The 13,756-nt window shown below is 34.0% G+C and overlaps 1 pseudogene; it reads left to right on the top strand.

The window, feature by feature from the left end:
* Positions 1 to 12,085: 12,085 nt before the first annotated feature.
* LOC113227221 lies at positions 12,086 to 12,178 on the top strand (annotated as a pseudogene).
* The last annotated feature ends 1,578 nt before the right edge of the window (positions 12,179 to 13,756 follow it).

Raw genomic sequence — 13,756 nt, 5'->3', positions numbered from 1 at the left:
GCACAAGAGCAAGATACGCGGTATCAGTTAAGGAAATAGCCAGATAACAAAACACGAGCTTGCGCGACGTAGAGTTGAAACTAACTGACGCTGACGACCAGATTTTGTAAAGTCGCACCCCGTGTCATGCCGAGAGAACAATAGTGACCAATCACAAAGCTTGCCGAGTGTTTGGAGTTGAAGCGCAGGTAAAAACTACGAATAATACGAATATGAAACAATAGGTTGACCGTCTCGTAATTTTACCCCCTCCTCATAAAACTCTTCCCTTCCCTGTCACACATGCAAAACTATTGACAATCATACCTTTTTGGATAGCTGATAAGACAAGGATATTTTTCTAATAACTTGTACATCAGGCGTAGTATTTTTTTTTTCACTAGACAACATTTTGTATAGTATGAAGTAATAGCGAAAATTACAAAAAAAAAATGTTTCTTCAGTGATATTTGCCAAAGATTTTGGCATTTTTGAACTTTTAATTATTTACAAAGCTCTGCTATGTCATCAACTATGATATTAACTTAAATTTCAGCACTTTCCCGCTGTAAATCATTTTTGAATTGGCTTCAAATTATTTAATCTGGGTTTTTTTCATAAAAACCTTAAAATCTAAATAACTCAAAAACTACTGAACTTCGGTAGAACATTTGTTGGCCTAATTTGCTGCATTTTAACCCTACTATGACGTCCTGCAAGGAATACGTCGAGTTACCAGTAACCCTGTATATATGAATGTAGGTACCTAGAATGTAGGTGTCTAGTGAATTTACAAAGGGTTTATATTTACTTTTTAATAATGTGTATTTTTTTAAGAATAACATGATATTTTATAAGAAGTTTACGGTGATCGTTATTCAATTTATAAAGCATTTTGATTAATAAACCTAGTCTGTTTTTATACCGAAATTCTTTTTTGTGTTATTTCGTACTGCTCGCTATAGGTTCCAGAGTATGTCTACTATAAACGACCCAATGTGCTCTGGGACCATTTATATGATCTGTGCTCTTGACTGTACCAACACGTCGCATTTTTTTGACATACCTTTTTCATAGAACGTTAAAAGCCAATAGACACCAAGCAAAACCGTAGTTGCAGTCATGTTGCAGTATAATAATTTCGCTCTTTAAGCGTGTGATCGTGAATCGTATGGTAGTTTATGTCCCCGTTGAAATCAACATGTTTTGGATAATTTTGCAAAACACAATGGAAATAGAATATGCCTAGAAACTCGTAGGTACCTCACCTCGCCACCCACCACTCTCCTCACTGTCTAGATAAGTATATAAGATATACCTTGGTGCTACGCATGTACAGTCAAGAGCAATCAAGTTTGACACTGACCGTTCATATAGCAAAAGGCATAGAGTTGAATTTAAATCGTAAGTGTTAAGCTTATAGTAGTAGTGCTATTGACGTACGTACGTATTTTGAATTTCCGCCCTACATTTGTAATCAATTAAGTTGGTACCCTCAAATTACAAAACAATAGGCAGATGGAGCATATGTAACAAACGAAGTGAAGGGCACTTTTTAACCGATTTCAAAAAAAGGAGGAGGTTCTCCATTCGACTTTTTTTTTGTATATACGTTACGCGATAACTCCGGTATTTGTGAACCGATTTTCATGATTCTTTTTTTGTTGGAAAGAGGTTACCTCCATAGTGGTTCCATTTCATTTTGAAGAAAATCATCCATCTCTAAGGGTGGCTGATCACGCATGAACATTCATTTTTCACATTCATACATAGCGCCTAAATTTTACTTAAGGAGCAATTATTTTAATGGTTGATTTTGCTATTCTCCAATTCAAGGCGTTTTCTCTCTTAATATACTTTTGAGTAGTGAAAATCGATTTTTATTATCTCCTGTGTCAAGTCCTGTATAGTGGCGAACTAGGGGATATTTCAATAAAACTTGGCAAATAGATGTAATTCCACGTACTTTTGAGGTCGGTTTTTTTAGTACTCGGTACTGAGATTATTATTTATTGTGTGCGTGACAACTAGGAGGTGCACTGTAGGGACATGCGCATTTGTGTGCGTGTAAGATTGCCAGATGCTGCGAACAAACTCACGTATTTTTTTGTTGCTTTCTATAATACTGTCACAAACTGGAAATATTATTTTGCAATATAGGTACTTAAGTGATATTAGGATATCAAACAAATTACATGCAATATAAGTTAATCTTTAATTGTTATTATTTGATTTGCATCACACAACAGAAATAATATTTTATGATATTTTAAATTGGAAAACTTTGATGGTTCAAAATATTTATTACAATCGCAGTTACACAATATCTTAATAACCTTTATTTTTAATTTTTTATTGAATTGGTATTCAATGATTAACCTTTATTTTGTACACATTTTTTATAATACTACCCTTTCGCGTCTATACATCCAGCATTCGTTTCTAATTTTGATATGTAGTGCAATCTCGCCAACAAATACTTTTCTATTAAAATTTTTATTAAATTAACTTTGTAATCAACGCCATAGCATTGATGATTATTGTGTTCATAATTATTTGACAAAAATTGTTGTTTCCCAATGAAACTTTAGAACCTGTGAAATCATGTACCTACCTATGTATGCATGTACGTACATACATTACAATAATTTTTTCAATTTTATTGACACGTTTTCTTACAAAATCACTCTGTTTATGACATGTGCACATATAATATACGTATCTATAGGGCTACAATTTTAGCTGTTGAACATTTTCTTATAAGTAGTTACATACATTATGGCGATTAGAGATTGGTTTGAGAATAATTTAGGTGAATCTGAGTTACATATAAACAATTTTGGATCCGCTGTAATTGGACCATTCTGTGTGTACATGCAATGCATGCATTATTTAATTTCTATACAAAATTATAAATTATTCGATGCTCCTATCACCCATGCATATTTACATAAAACCTATTTCGATATAAATTGGCAAGATATACAAATTCGAGGTTTTGTGTTTCGAGTGAATCTCAAAAAATATCGGATTAATAAATTACAAAACAGTTAAATTAACAATGGCCCTATGAACAGATATTCCATCATTTTTTGTTTTGTTTTTGAGGACAACTTTTACAATGTTTACAGACACAACCGGTATTTTTAAACATAAATAAATACTTAATCACTCATGAAGTCCAAACAGTGCGACGCTGAGCTTAGTACAATACCTGGGTGAATTTCACTTTCCGAATTTCAACGGCATTTTTTGAGTTGCACTTGGCACTTGTTGAGTGATTTTTGCAAAACTCTTTTTTCTATTGGTTTTAAGGTCTTAAACGTACAAATAAGTTCAAGCAATGTGAATAGTTATAAAATCACCGAAATATTTAAGTTAAATACAACAAAAAACGACAGTTTAGGTCACACGAATGAGATTGCAGTAACACGAATGATTTTCTCATAAACATAAATGAGAAAGATGGCACAGTAATGAGAAATTATTATTACAACACACATTTTATCGTTCACAAAAGAACATTTAACAACATTTAACATGTAACAAATATTTTAATACAACTTCTTGTATCAAAATCCTTCTCATCCGTGTAAGGCCATCTATCTATATGTAATTAATAAATAAATAAGTATTTTGTTAATGTCATATAAACTTTGTTGTATTATTATTATTATACATGACAGGCAAATGCCTCCACTCCACCTGATGTTAAGTGGAAAGTGGTATCCAAACGCGAAGGAACCTAGTGCAGCGATGAAATCCTCACTGCACTAGCCACCTCCACCCTGCCTGCCTACAATATGCCTCTTCACGCCTCGTTTGAAGGACCCCATATCATAAGAGGGAGGGAAGACATGTGCCGGAAGGGAGTTCCATTTGTCAACCGTGCGGCAGAGAAAGGAGCCACCGAACCTTTTAGTACGCGATGGAATTCGGCAGGTAGTGAAACGGTGACTTCGAAGGCCAGCACGCGTGCTTCTGAGCAGGAACGGGGAAGGGGGGATGAGGTTGAACAGCTCTTCAGAGCACTCACCATGGTACATGCGGTAAAAGGCGCTAAGCGATGCAACATCTCTACGCAGTTGCAGAGGTTCAAGGCGTGATGAGACCAATATGTACATCAATATATCATCAAAACATCATCATCACGATCTCCATTATCATCAGTATCATTACCATTCACATCATCATCATAATCATCGTCATCATCACTACAATCATCATCGTCACCACCGTCATCACCACCACTATCACCATCTAATTGTTATATTTCAAGTAAATGTTTGGCTTAAAGTAACTATTTGACTTAAAAGCAGACTAGAATGAGAGCGACAATAATGATATTTGGATACATTTTTAATTGTCAAGTGTGTAAAATATGCTGGACCGTTATAAAAGTGCATGGATTTTAAAGTTCCCTTTGTCTAATTGATGTACAATAAAGTTTATAAGACTATTATTTAATACTTACTTAGATAGACTGCTTTACATGAATGGGAACTTGAAATGGGGGATTTAGTCACTAGCGCTGAAATAGGTAAGTATTTATGTCGATTTTTTGCTAAGACGGAGATGCACAGGTTACTTCACTGTGTACACTATAATCCGATAGAAGCCCCTTCTTACGTGTGCGAAGGGTGAAGGTGATGCGGTATGAACTTTTGTTATTAGGAGGCTTTTAGTTGAATTGACACTAATAATAAGAAAAATTGAAACACATTTTGTATTCCCAAGAAAACATGTTTGTTTATAATAAATTCGACGAGTACGTTATTTGTTTTATTTGAGTTTATCCTCGATGGGAAATATTGCGATTTCCACGAGTGTTTAATTTTTTTCTTCATTTCTTAAAATTAGGGCGACCTGGGAACCGGCTTCCTTGAATGAGAAATTGCCCACTTTTTTAATTTTTATTTATTACTGTGACGTAGTAAAGTAGTCTTTTCATGTGTAACACAGACTAAGTAAGCAAGCAATCATATTAAATGAGTAATGCTTAACATTCATGTAATAACATAACAATGTTATTACATGAAAAGGACACATTTTTGGAGGTTCTCTGAAAACGACCCACCTATATCTTACTTATTTATGCATAATAGTGACTAGAGATTGTTTTTTTACCCGATATATATCCGTCAAGGGATAAATATCCAATAAATATCCGTTTTTACTGAGTATTTATTTTTATAATAAAATTCATTAGAATTCATTTTTTATTAAATAATTACGTACCTACGATTACTTCTCATTTTGACATTGTTTTAAGTAACAATACTGTTTTAGTGTTAGAATCTGAGTATGATGTTCAATGAAACTCAATGGTCATAAAGAAGAAATATGTTTAAATATAGCTTGTCTAAAATGTCGGATAAATAAAAAGAGATACCTATAGCATAATGTATTCACAATTTTATTAAGTGTAGTAAATTCATCAACTATAACTTCTAAGTAGTTATGGGCCATGTTTGTTGAAGTTTTGAGAAACAACTCGGAAACATCCGATCAAAATGGAGTTGTGTAAAATTCAGATTACGAAGCTGGATAACTGGGTCCAATGGCGTTACCGCATGACCGCAATGCTCAACGGCATCAACGGATTAATGGATATCGTCGAGGGCAAAGTACGAGAACCTGAGCGACCAGTAGCTGTTACCGGTGATGGTGACACTTCTGTTCTTGGGGAGTACCTACAATCGGATGCTAGGAGAATACAAGATATCTTTAAGCACTGCGTTGCTTTTGATCACGAACAACATCTCGGATGAAATCCTGGACAAAGATTCTGTCACCCTAAGGATGTATGGGATGCGTTGCATCGGCTGTACGACGGCATGAACGAAGACCGTTTGTATGAAGCTTATTTGGCATTTTTTAAAGCGAAAAAAGATCCATCAGATGACATAGTGACTTGTATTTCGAAATTGAAAAATTTGTGGCATACTTTGAAGCAAGAGGTAGTCAAATCAGGTGAAGGTACAGATTTACCGGAGTTTTTGCTAATCTGCAAGACTTTTGATAGTTTGCCTGATACATATTTCTCATTTAAAGCGAGTTGGATGCTAATGTCATAGAAGGACAGAACACGTTCACGAGAAGACACTGTTGAACTGTCACGACGGAGAGTCTGGAGTTGAAGTTTTTACTGTGAAGATGAATAACCAGAAAATAATTCAGAAGGTACTAAAACAGAATTCGGATACTTCGAAAGAGGAGAGCAGACGCCGCTTTATATGCAAGGAAAAAGGTCATTTAAAGTTGCATTGTCCTAAGAAGACATCTGGAATAACAATACCTGAGGATGTACGAACTGTGGGTATGTCTAGCATGACGCTAACTTTGGTTTTTGTTATTTCTGCTGAGAATCATCCTGAGATATGGTATATTGATAATGGAGCAACTAGTCACGTAAGATGCGAGCAGATTTATTTGAGGATTTCAATTACATGGAAAACCGAGTCGGATTTACCTCAGAGATGTTTGGTACGTACCTGGAATTAAATGGAATTTGTTTTCTGTGTTGGCGGCTCAAGATATGAACCCCAATAGTGTGTTTGAGTCACACGTAGAATCATGTACCATGAAGATTGGCGGTAAAGCCATAATTACAGTGAGGCATGGAAGTAACAGATACAGCACTTGAGAATAATCGGAGCGTCGTGATATGCTCATGTTCCAAAACAGCTCGCAAGAAATTGGACAAGAAGGCTGTCAAATGCAAGTTGCTTGGATATGACGACGATGATTGTTACAGGCTTTGCATTGAAAAGTCAAACAAGATCATACGATAAAGAGACGTGACTTTCAATGAAAGACCACTCGAAGGACACATATCTAGAGAGTCATCAGGATATTGGCGAGATTCCTTATGAAGTTTGGAACAGACCTTCAACCTCTAAAGGACCGAATGTTATGCAACATAATGCAGAGAACGACGTTTAAGTTACAGAAGATAGTATTGTTAGTGACGGTGAAGTCAGAGAAGACAATTAGAGTCCTGAAGGTAGTAGAAATCAGATGTTTGCAATAGACTCGGACGATCGTGATTACGATGTTTTAATGATGCTGAAACGTCCAATGAATTTAATGAATTTGGGGAGGAAAGAAATGATGTGTTAGAAAATATTAATTGAAATGAAATTCAAGAAATTCATCGTATGGTGTTACGGAATCGCACCACTTTGAAATAACCTGAAAGATATAAAGATTATATCATGAGTACGGAACATGGCACTGATTCTGAACCAGAAACTTACAAAGGAGCAATAAAATCTCGAAATACCAAAGAATAGCGTAACGTTATGGACAGCGAAATAAATTCGTTAAAAGAAAAAAAGACTTGGATACTTGTGTACCTACCGGAGAAAAGGAAATTCATACCATGTAAGTGGGTTTATCGAGTAAAGCACAACGCAGATGGTACGGTAGACAAATTCAAGGCGCGTTTGGTAGTCAAAGGATATTCACAAAAAAGGGGAATTGATTATGATCAAACTTTTAGCCCTGTTGCTACCCTGTCTCACTAGGAACAGTGAGAGCGGTACTTAGCATCGCTGCTAGTGAAAATATGGCTATTAGACAGTTTGATGTAACAACGGCGTTTTTATATGGAGACCTTGATGAAGAGATCTACATGAAGCAGCCCGAAGGATATGATCATGGTACTGGACGCGTATGTCTTTTAAAAAGAAGTCTTTATGACTTAAAGCAAGCTCCGGGCTGCTGAAATAAGAGCATAATGAATCTTTCCAAGGAAATCGCATTTAAAGTAAGTGAAGCAGACCCATGCTTACTTATTAGAAATTCTAAAGCTGGAAAACTTATTGTCGCACTGTACGTGGATGGTGGGCTGATAGCAGGCTCAACTGAGAAGTTAGTGGAAGAATTTCTGGAGCAATTGAGTTAAGGTTTTAAAATCACAACAAAACCTGCGTCTTACTTTCTTGGTATAGAGATAGAACACGGAGATAAAGATAAAGATCGATTTATTTGTGGAAGTAGGTACAATAAGTTCATCAGATCAGTTCAATACATTAACAGTGCTACTACAACCAGTTTCGTCGAAACATACAAATATAATTAGTGGTGGTCGCATAATGTACAAAATATTATAATTAAAAACTGTCAAAAACTAGTAAACATGTAAAGAAAAATATAATAAAAATTAGTAAAAATTAACAATGTCAAAAATAAAGCGAAAAATCGTGTTAATGTCAAACTTATATAATTTACATTTCTAAACCTCCATAAAATATGTGCATGTCAAAAATTAATGAAAGTCAATAATAACATAAATTAGTCAAATACATCTGTAATCTTACTAGATATAAAAACAATTACAATTGGGCCCTAAATCCATCTCGTATTCATATAATCATTTATATTATAAAAACATTTATCAATTAAAAACTGCTTACATTTATTCTTAAACAAATCTACATTTAATTCACGGATAATAGGCGCCTTGTCGTCAAGTTGCGGACACCAGCCCGTTACACCAAGTAAGTAAGTAATTCACGGATAGATTTTGGGACTCTATTATATAATCTTGGCAGCATATAGAGCACATTTTTTGACATAAATGCAGTTTTATGTGGCATCATAGATACTGCATCATTATCTCTTCTATTCCTACGTCTTACTTCCATAAGTTTGTTGAACAGATTAGGGTTTGTTTTGACAAATAATGCTGATTCTGGAATATACTATAATGGCACCGTTAGTATATTATATTTTTTTAAATAGGGCAAAGGGCTGTCCATGCGAGAAATGCTAAATATAGCTCTCATACATTTCTTTTGTGCTTTAAATACTAAATCCTAATCTGTAGAATTACCCCAAAAAATAATCCCATAGCTTAAATGTGAAGCCACTATACCATAATAAGCCGTCAATAATGAGTTAATGTCAATTATATGAGCCAATCTGTATAAGGCATAGGAAGAAATGCTTAATTTTTTACATAGGTTTTGAATAATGTGTTTTCCATGTCAACTTAATTATCTACAATTACACCCAAAAGCTATAGGCTATGTTGAGTGTGTGCGTTATTATTACTTATGTTGTCATAACTAACAATGGCGTTATTATTATTCTGGCGCTGACTGTAATGCATTACTTTAGTTTTTTCAAAATTAATACTGAGGTTATTTTCTTTTAGCCAAGTTATAATGGACTCTACTGCTTCGTTAATGTCTTGTTCATAAGTAATTTTATTTTTACACTTAATTGTTGTTGTACTGTCATCGGCAAAGAGAGAAACGTGGTGATTCAGTACAACTTTAGGTAGATAATTTATGTACAAAATGAATAGCAATGGGCCCAAGACGCTACCTTACGGAACGCCGTACATAATTGTTTTACTACAAGATCTAAGGACACATTCAGTTTTGGTACGGATATTTATGTTGCTGATTTCAGTGATTTGTTTCCGATTATTAAGATATGATGAAATTAGTTTTAAGAATATTATCTCTTATACCATAGGTTTCTAATTTTCCTAAAAGTATTTTGTGCTTTACATGATCAAACGCTTGAGTCATGTCGCAAAAAATAGAGCAGACTGACGTACTTTCATCTACACTTGATATAACTTCCTGCATAAAATCATATATAGCCATGTTTATATTCTTTTTTGGTCGAAAACCTTTTTGCTCACATGCTAATATATTATATTTTTCTAAAAATATTTGTAATTGTGAACTTATGTATTTTTCAAATATTTTGGATATGACTGATAACAATGACATGGGCCTATAGTTCTTCATGACTTCCCTATCATCTTTTTTGTAAAGTGGTTTGAATATTACTGTTTTTAAGTCATCCGGGTAGATTTATACACATATTTAGGATATAGCATAATTGATTCTTTATTTCTTCAGCAACTGACTTCAAAACCTTTGTACATATTTCGTCATACCCAACGTTTCTAGTATTTTTAAGTGATTTTATAATTTTTACAATATCATATGGTATGCAAGGTGCCATAAACATAGAGCAACAGTTTTTGTCGAAATTTTTTTGATTGTGTGCCGATTTTTTTGTAGGTGGTAGAGTCTTGTGAATAAAAAAGTCGTTAAAGGCATTTGCAATGAGTGATGGATTTGTAATATATAGTGTCGTTTACTTTTATTTGTGTAATTGATTCCCTGGGTACATTTTGCCTACATGTATCTATTAACTCCCATGTAACCTTTGATTTATTTCTAGCAGAATTAATTTTAAGAGTGTTATACAACCGCTTCATAGATTTTATTGTTTTTTTAAATAACTTCGAGTATGCATGATATATATATTTATTTTGTTGATTAGGCATGTTTCTATATTTCCATAGCAAACTCCTTTTTTTTCTACTGCTGGTCTTAATGCCTTTGGATATCCATTTATTATTACAATTTGTTTTAATTTTTATGTATCTAAATGGAAAACATAAGTTATAAAATAATTTAAAATCTGAGATAAAATAAGAATAGGCTTTATTTGGATCGTTAATTGTGTAGATGTCCGAAAAAGATAAACTTTTTAGGCAATATTTAAACTTTTTAACATTTACATTAGAATAGTCACGTCTATATCTACGCCAATATTTTAAAACACATACTTTTTTACCGGAAATTTTAGTAGTTGCGCTGTATGATCAGATAATGCCTAATCAATTACTTCTGCAAATTGTCCAGCTCCAACATTATGCGCAAAATTATCAATACATGTATTACTTACAACTCGTGTTGGATGTCTTATTCTAGTTTCAAATTAAAATTTAAAAGTATACATTCAAATTCTAAAACAGTATTATCCTTTTTCATCAAGTCAATATTAAAATCTCCTGCTATTACAATTTTATCCTTACATTTTTTTTAAAACGGTGTCTAACAATTTATATAACGGTGCAAAAAATATCAGAATATTACTTCTATATGGTACTCTAGAAATACATACAACAGTAACATGATATTCCATGAGCTCTATTGCACAACACTCAAAAACACCCATTACACTAAGTTTCTTCACTTCACACAATTCTTTACACCGCATACCTTTCCGTACTAATATACAAGAACCACATCTGCTTTGCTCTATCCTACAATAGCACGTTGCGTTATAATAATTAGGGACATTTAACAAAACTTCATGACCCATTTTGATAAAGTGTTCTGTCACACATATCACATCTATATGTCTACCTTTAAGTGAGAACTCGTTTAAACATATTGTCAACTCATCTGTTTTATTGAGCAATCCGGCAACATTTTGATGAAAAATATAGATGTGGTTAACGATTATTGTAATTCCTTTTTTTATTAGTCCTGACTCTTATTAGATTCTTCTGAAATTATGAAGCACATCGTTTTGTAAGTATTATTAAAAATTATTAGCATGCCATAATTTTTTAATAAACCAGTGCGCCTGTTGAACATAGTATCGTCATAGCTTAGGTGAAGATTAGAGTCAATAATATGACACGGATAGTTTTCCTGCGTCTGTATATCTTCATATATAGCCTTGCTGAAACTTTCGATTCTCCAATTCATTACTGAGTTACAATATCTGCCACACTTCAATACAGGTAAGCACAACAACACATTTGTATGAGATATTTCCTTTAAGATATATTTTTTTTTTTTAATTAAGTCATAATAATATATAGTGGACCGGAAGTCTTCGTGTCCAATCATAATAATACAACAATCTCTCATTGTGAATTTTTTCACTTTTGAATTGATTCCATGTAACATTTGTAGAATGCCGCATTTTGGTTTTATGTAGTGGCAAAGTTCACATTCATCACCTAATACTTTTTTAGATATAGATAATATTTTATTTTTATTGTTTGTACTTATAACGCATAACTTTTTCGTCTCTATGTTGTTTTTTTTCTATGAATTTTATTCCTTGTATAGATGTTTTATGATTCATTCTGAAATGCATGTTTTGTGTTTTGGATTTTGGTGTAGAAGCGTAATTTTGATCACTTTTATTCTTTTTATGTAATGTTCTAGTCGAGGTTGTTCCACCGTCTAGAATACAGTTACTTTTGATATCATTTGAATTACATATTGTAGTAATTTTTTCCATCTTCAGTTCATACTGTATTATTTGTTTTTGTAAGTTACTGTTTTCTACCACCAGAATGATACAGAGAAGATTAGCATGGCCTCTGCGCAAGGATGACACGCAAAATCGTGAAGCGTTCTTTGAAGCATTCTTCGATTTTTTGAAGAATTGTATTGTGTAATATTACCTACTGTATCCTTACTAGTTATTTTTCTAAATATTGAATAGGAATTAGCATAGCGACTCCACACAGGTTATCAATTTCACTTTTCGCTGTTAATAGTTTATGTTGAGTGTCTTTTAATTCCGTTTTTATCAAATCTAATTCCTCTCCAGCATTCAGGATTGTATCAATTTCTGGATAACTTCTATTGAGTCTAGTTTTTTACTGACTGGCATTGACTTACAATTATATGGACGTCGGGTCCGCGCTAAAAAGTGTCCGAACTTATAGGGCGTTAAAATCGTATACAGAGCGTCATTCACGCTTTAGTCTTCGTTTGTTCGACTGATAGCGAAGCAAGCAAAATTAGACAGTACTGCGATGACATTACAATTTAAATTCAACGTTTTAGCTTTTTCATATTTCTTTACATGTCACTACGTTTAAATAGGACATTTTTTTCGTGGTTTTTGTATTAGACCCGTCGTCCATTTATTTGTAAGTCAATGCTGACTGGTGAGTAATGGTGATAAGTCTTCTTCGTCCTCAGTAGATAAAGATTGAAATGAGTTGTGAATTGACACATTAATCTTTTCTTTCCGTCTTATCGAAATATTATCATTGTAATTGACAAGCCCACCAGAAGAACTATTGTGGCTTTGATTTGTTATTGAATTTTCTGTGATGTAGGAACTATTTGGGTCGGTCAACTGCTCTGATTTTTTCAAGGTTTTAGAGTTAGAAAAATTGCCCATATTACTAGTTACAATGCAGGTCATGCATTTCCATGCAGATTTGTGATTTGGTGTCATAGTATTATTAAAACGCTGAACAGAAACATTTGCACAGTGTAAGTCGTATGACATTTTACATTTAGAACATGTCATAAATTCTCTTTTGGATACTGGTTTAGACATTTTTTATTTATTAATAGACACGACGAGAAGACAGTTTAAAGATGCACCAGGCTTCCTACACAAAGAAGTTTGGTATGGAGCAGTGTAAACCGGTATCAACACCTATTGTGAATGATGGACAAACACACGCTGAACAAAGAGACAATTCCGATTTCAAACAGAGGCAGATTGTTGAAGCACTAGCCTATTTGATGATCGGGACAAGGCCAGACATAGCGTATGCTGTCAGTGTGGTGTCAAAAGCCTCGATAGTAATACTGATGATGACTGTGTCAGGGTGAAGCGGATCATGAGATATCTGCAGTATACTTCAGATTTCTGAATCAGTTATGGTAGAAATAAGAGTGTTCTGGAATGCTTCAGTGATGCAGATCATGGCGGAGACGTACATACGGGGCGCTCAACCTCAGGAGTGCTATGCATGTATGCCGGAGGAGCTATTACGTGGATGTGAAAGAGACAACAAAGTGTAGCCATTTCGACTACAGAGGCTGAAATTGTAGCTGCTAGTGAAGGTGCAAGGGAGTGTGTCTGGTTAGTTCGGGTTATGGCAAGTCTAATTGAAGTGAAAGCTAAACCAACTTTGCAAGTTGATAACGAGGCAGCAATAAGACTAGCGGAAAACCCGGAATTTCATCGA

Source organism: Hyposmocoma kahamanoa, unplaced genomic scaffold (assembly GCF_003589595.1).
Source record: "Hyposmocoma kahamanoa isolate Upper Pololo Valley unplaced genomic scaffold, ASM358959v1 202, whole genome shotgun sequence".
Lineage (NCBI taxonomy): Eukaryota > Metazoa > Arthropoda > Insecta > Lepidoptera > Cosmopterigidae > Hyposmocoma > Hyposmocoma kahamanoa.
The sequence above is the reverse complement of the archived record's forward strand: the minus strand, read 5'-3'. Positions and strand labels throughout refer to the sequence as shown.